The sequence below is a fragment of the Camelus ferus genome, chromosome 19 (genome assembly GCF_009834535.1).
Source record: "Camelus ferus isolate YT-003-E chromosome 19, BCGSAC_Cfer_1.0, whole genome shotgun sequence".
In the NCBI taxonomy this organism is placed as follows: Eukaryota; Metazoa; Chordata; class Mammalia; order Artiodactyla; family Camelidae; genus Camelus; species Camelus ferus.
In genome coordinates this window covers 27,391,501-27,397,553 of record NC_045714.1, presented here as the reverse complement: position 1 = coordinate 27,397,553, position 6,053 = coordinate 27,391,501, and the positions used below count along the sequence as shown (strand labels likewise).

The 6,053-nt window shown below is 40.1% G+C and overlaps 1 non-coding gene across 1 annotated transcript; it reads left to right on the top strand.

Moving 5' to 3' along the window:
* Positions 1–340: 340 nt before the first annotated feature.
* Positions 341–413, top strand: TRNAV-UAC. Its single transcript has one exon. It is a non-coding gene; the product is annotated as a tRNA-Val (tRNA).
* Positions 414–6,053: the final 5,640 nt, after the last annotated feature.

Sequence of the window (6,053 nt, the reverse complement as noted above, 5' to 3'; positions counted from 1 at the left end):
CCCCACACCAACGTCTTTCTTCCAAGCACTTACTACAGGTTTTAATTATGTTTATTTTGTGCCTGGCACAATGGACATGATCAAGGAATCACTGCTGAGTTTTGATTGTTCAATGTGGTCAAAGACTAATTATTTTGTTTTGTTTTTCAAAAATTTAAAACATGGCTCATCTACAAGTGTGTCAAAGATTTCAACTCCATGGGGGCAGGGGACCAGGACCATGGAAAATTAGTTCCAAAGAGAAACAGAGAATCAGAGGTTATTACAGGCATTTGGCAAAGATGGACTGAGTGACCAGTTCAGATACAAACCTGGTTAAGATCTCTGTCAGTCTCCTTAAGGTTCCATGGTGTAGTGGTTATCACAGCTGCTTTACATGCAGCAGGGCCTGGGTTCAATTCCCAGTGGAACCACAAGACTGCTTATATTCCCATTTGAACAGTCACCTTAAGAGTTATTTTTTTCTATCAGACAGAAGATTCTTGCACCTTCTACTGGGTGGAAATCAACATCATATATCTTCTCCAATAGACGGTGACTCTGATGAGAGGAAAGATCACTGTCTTTTATCTCACTCAGATTAATGCATTTCACAAAAACAAAACAAACCAAAAAAAAACCTTTCTGCCTTACTTATAAATGGGAATCAGTATTACTTTCCATCAAACCAAGGTGACACTGTGAAGTTGGCACAACAGGACAGTTCAACAGACAGATGCAAGCAAAGCGGAAAGTTTTCTTCAATGTTGGTAAATCCAGTTCACTAAGCCTCGCTTTGCAGAGGAGGTGCAGAAGGGGTCCCTCCCGAAGAGGCACATGTCCTGGCCTTCAGGTGCACATGACTGGAAATGTGTGCTCTCTGGAACACCGGCTAATGCCAAGGTCCTTTTTCCCAGTTGTACCATGCTCTTATCAAGCCTAGGTTTTAGGTTTGCTGGATGAGGTCTCTTCTGGCAGACAACATAAAGCCCTGACAGTGAAAATGGTTGTCTGCCAAAGGCTCTCAGTCTGGAACCTGCCCCCTCTTTGCTAAAAAGGGAGATTAGCAAGTGTCAGAGAGAGATTGAAGACACGCTAGCACCGCCCTGAGACTTTCATCATGACATTAGCAAGGCGATTGACAGAGAATGTAAAGTGAGTAACCGTCTCACCAAGTGACGCTCATTTTTTTAAAAGCACATCTGTTCCACATATTGGGAAACACAGGGCTAGAGATGATGGCTAAAACTGTCTCCTGCCCCCATATTCTTGTTTTTTTTTTTTTTATTTAGGAATAGCATCCTAGAAGGGAGAGAGACTTCACTGAGCTTCAAAAATGACCTCAGAGAGATGGTTCAGATACGTGACACAAGGACAGAGATTAGGATTCACAACTTTTTTTTTTGAAGTATAGTTGATTTAAAGTGTTGTGTTAATTTCTGCTGTACAGCATAGTGATTCAGTTTTACATATATATATTTCATATTCTTTATCATTATAGGTTATTATAAGATATTGAATATATTTCTCTGTGCAACACTAGGGCTTTTATCTATTTTATTTATAATAGTTAGTATCTACAAATCCCAGACTCCTAATTTATCCCTCCCCCGCCTTCTTCCTGGCAACTGATTTTATTTTCTGTATCTGTGAGTCTGTTTCTGTTTTATAAATAAGTTCATTTGTGCCATTTTTTTTAGATTCCACACGTAAGTGATATCACATGATACTTGTCTTTCTCTGTCTGACTTACTCCACTTAGTATGATAATCTCTAGGTCAATTCATGTTGCTGCAAATAGCATTATTTTATTCCTTTTTCATGGCCAAGTAGTATTTTATATACACACACACACATATATATATATATATATATATATATATATATAGCACATCTTCTTTATCCATTCACCTGTCAATGGACATTTAGGTGGCTTCCATGTCTTGGCTACTGTAAACACTGCCACTATGAACATATGAACATTTGAGCACATGACAAGAGTGTATAAGTCATCTGTGTTACTGGCAGTGAAATAGGCTATATTTTGAGATAGTGAGCTCCTGACCACTGAAGGCATTCAAGTAATTTTTGGATAATACATATAATGACTGCTAACAAAGTGATCTCTACATGGGAAACCTTAAAGGGTTTCTCCTCTCTTTTGTGACTAGTTGAAAAATTAAAACAGAATTAAAATAGTTATTTTTTACTTAAAAAAATGCTAAGAACACATTTCTTCTACAAAATGAAGCACATAGATGTCATCTTGTCCACAATCAGCCCAACAGAGTTAGACCCAAATTCTAGCCCAGCTCCTTAATAGATAGGGTGTCATTTCATATAGGTATGTCCTCAACCCTTCTAAATTGAAATTATAGTCCCCTTGGTAGACTCCCTAATAGCATCCTTTTTCCCTTCATTGCATTATTACAATTTTTAATCCTATCTCTGCCACTTACTGAAAGCTCCAAAAAGGCATGAAACACTCTGAAATTTTATCACTGGATCCCTGCCCTCAGTACTGGTGACAAGGAGCAGCACGTCAAAGGTTTGCATGTAGTGGCTGAAATGAATTAAAAAATGTAGGTGCTGGCTCTTTGGTTCCAAGTTTTCCTGCAAAGTGGAGATAAAAATGTCTGCCCTCGGAGTTTTGTTTTTCAAAGATTGTATGTGAGTGCGTGTGTGTGTATACGATCAGCATATATATGTTATTATGATATGTCTAAATGCGCATGGTATAGGTGTGTATGTGTGTGTGTATAAAATATCTGAATTTCAACTCTTGTCTGGTGTGTCACTTAGTGCACAATAACATGAAAGTTATAACTGGTTAATTATTATGGCTTCTCTATATTGAGGGTGGAGCCTGTGTTAGAGAACTGTGGGCACCCAGAAGTAGAGATGTGAACTCTCGCTCTGACATTCAAGGCTCTGTAAATCTAGCTGGTGATCCAAAACATGCAGAAAAAGGTAACACTACCAGATGCAGAGATTCATTTATTCACTCAACAGTGTGTTAGGCAAAGGGGATGCACAGGTGGAGTCTACTGTCTTTACTTACTGCAGAGTCTGGTACAAAAGACAGACAGAGACACAAAATTGTAAGACAGATGAGGCAGGAACAAGAAGAGAACAAAGTAAAGAGTGAAGGCTGAGAAGTGAGCCAGAAAGAGAGAGAAAAATACCATATGTCACTTATGTGTGGAATCTAAAAAAAAAATGGACATACATGGACTTATTTACAAAACAGAGACAGACTCACAGACATAGAAAACAAACTTATGGTTACTGGGGGGAAGTGGATGGGAAGGGAGACATTGGGAGTTTGGGATCTACAGATACTAACTACTGCATATAAAGTAGATAAACAACAAGGTCCTACTGTATAGCACAGGGAACTGTATTCAAAACCTTGTAATAGCCTATAATGAAAAAGAATATGAAAAACGACACATATATGTATATACACATATATATGTATAACAAAATCACTATGCTGTACACCAGAAATTAACACAGCTGTAAATTGACTATACTTCAATTTAAAAAAAAAAAAGTGTGAAGACTTAGCCCAGAGTGTTTGAATCTAAGTGATACTTGAATAGAAACTCAGATCAGGGACTTACAGGAGTCAGGGCTGAAATTCAGAGCCAGTTTCTACAACATTGGCACGTCCATGCCCGTTGGTAACAAGCATTGCCCCATGCCTCGCCCCAGCACTCCTTGTCTGCCCACTAGGTCCCTCCTGTGGAGCTGCCCCCATGAACCAGCCAGTAAGGGCTTTGTCTCTGGAGCTGCAGGGGTCCTTCAGGGCCAGGCTAGTGCATCGAGCCTAAGTACTCTTTCCCCGAGTGTGATCTCTTATTGAATATTTTGATTATCACCCCTCCCAGGAAGATTTGGACCTGCACAGGGGGAGGAGGAAGGGAAAGCTTGAGGAAGAAAGGAACAACATAAGAGACTACGTGGTTTGGAATCACTGAAGCCCAAGGTCAGAAGACAAAGCAGAAACCAGTGAGTGGACCTCATCAGACATTGAAAGGCAAACTATTACTCAAGTCCAGCCCTGGCATCATGCCGCCGGCATTGAAATCTATCACTTTCCAGCTTTGCGACCAAGGGCAAATCATTTGATCACACTAAGCCTCGATTGCTCATCTGTATAATGGGGATAAGGATAGCATGTCACCTCTTGTGTAGTTGTGAATATTACTATGATCCATGAAAAGTGATAAGGACAGAATCTGCCACAAAGAGATTGATCGCTACTGTCATCATTACTGTCACTCTGTGCTTCATGCTTTGCATGCATCATGTCATTCAAACCTCAACATCCCTAGACATGATTGAAAATGTTGGTAACCTCCAGGTAACAGAGCACATCAAGGAATCCACCATTAGGATGGATAGTTTCTGACCCCGAGTTGGTGCTGAAGTTATTAGGTCCACTATCTGAGAATTGTGGGTGGATAGCTGGGCTGACATAGCTTTGTTGCTATGGCAACACAGGCTCTTCTGATGTCCCTGCTTGATAATTTCACAAGCAGAGCTGAGCGTAATAAAAATTGCATGACCCTGAACCCCAGCCAGAGAACGCTTAGCAATAGAGAGGCATCACAGCCAGCAAGGCATCAGCAGAGCTCAAGAGACGTGTGTAAACAGTGAACAGAAAAGAGAATTAGCCTTTAACAAGTAGCCATGAAGATGTCATGGTAGGCCACAGAGGCCGTTTCTCAGCCATGCTTTCCCTGCTACCGTTTGGACTTTGTTTTCTTCCTTCAGTGGAAAGATGTCAAAAGGTTAATTTCAAAATGAAAAGTAGACGGAATTGTGGGCCGACCGAAGAGGAACACATCCCAGGTTAGCGGGCACACGGAACACTTCCTCAGAAACTAGAGGAGAGGGAAGAGAAGTGCTTTGTGAGGCCATGTCTCCTAGAAATCCTGTTCTTTTTAAATTCACCTCCTCAGCGAACTGCACCATGTAACTTCTCACATGGCACCGCATTGGACCTCAGATTTGTGAAGGAGGGTCTCCTTTAAAACCCAGTGACTAATTTATTTGATTCCCTAGATTTGCTGTCTGTCTGAGCCAGTCAGATTAAATACTGATTCAGAGGCTGATTTCCAGCTACATCGTGCAATATATTGTTAACATCCAAAGAGAATGAACCTTCCAGACGCACCTGCATTTGGAGATAGCTGGCTCCAAGACTTCCGTCTTTATTGGGATCGAGTTAATCTAAAATACCATCAAAGCCCAGCCCTCCATCAGTAATAACCTCTTTACTCCTGGGAGACAGATTTGATTTAATTTTCAGGGAAATCTGTGTTGGCTTTCTTCCCTGTTTATTTATTTATTTTTTCTAATCTCTTCCACATTATTGGTTAAGGGTAATGACTAAACCTTTTTTTTTTTTTTCACATTGAAAGAAATATATTCTTGGCTGCACTCATAGTTAGTGATGGGAGGAGAAGTCAGTGGGAGCTCAACGGTGGGTAGTGCACAGACAGAACTTGAAATCCCAGGCATGGTCATGATGTAACTGAAGATCTTTATTCAAGCATTTATTTCACCTCTCAGGGATCCTGTGCTTGTTTATGGTCTCTCCACTCCTCTCTCTGCCCTGTCCTGGAAATCTAAGATACTTCTCTTCCCCTGGATTCTGAGCCTTCAACCTAGGGTAGAATTTCCAGGTCACTCACCAAATAATAAGTCCACTTCTTTCTCATCCATCATCCTTACCATCACAACACACACCCAGACATCCCTACACTGTTCCCAATAAAATTCAGCAGTTACTTAGAAAGGATTTGAGTCATTCATTCTTTTTTTTTTTTTTTGATTTTACAATGTTGCTTCAATTTCTAGTGCACAGCATTATGTTTCAGTCATACATATATATACATATATTCCTTTTCATGTTCTTTTTCATTATAGTTTACTATAAGATATTGACTATAGTTCCCTGTGCTGTACAGTATAAACTTGTTGTTTATCTATTTTATATATAGTACTTAGTATCTGCAAATCTCAAAGTGCCAATTTATCCCTTCCCACCCCCGTCTCCCCTG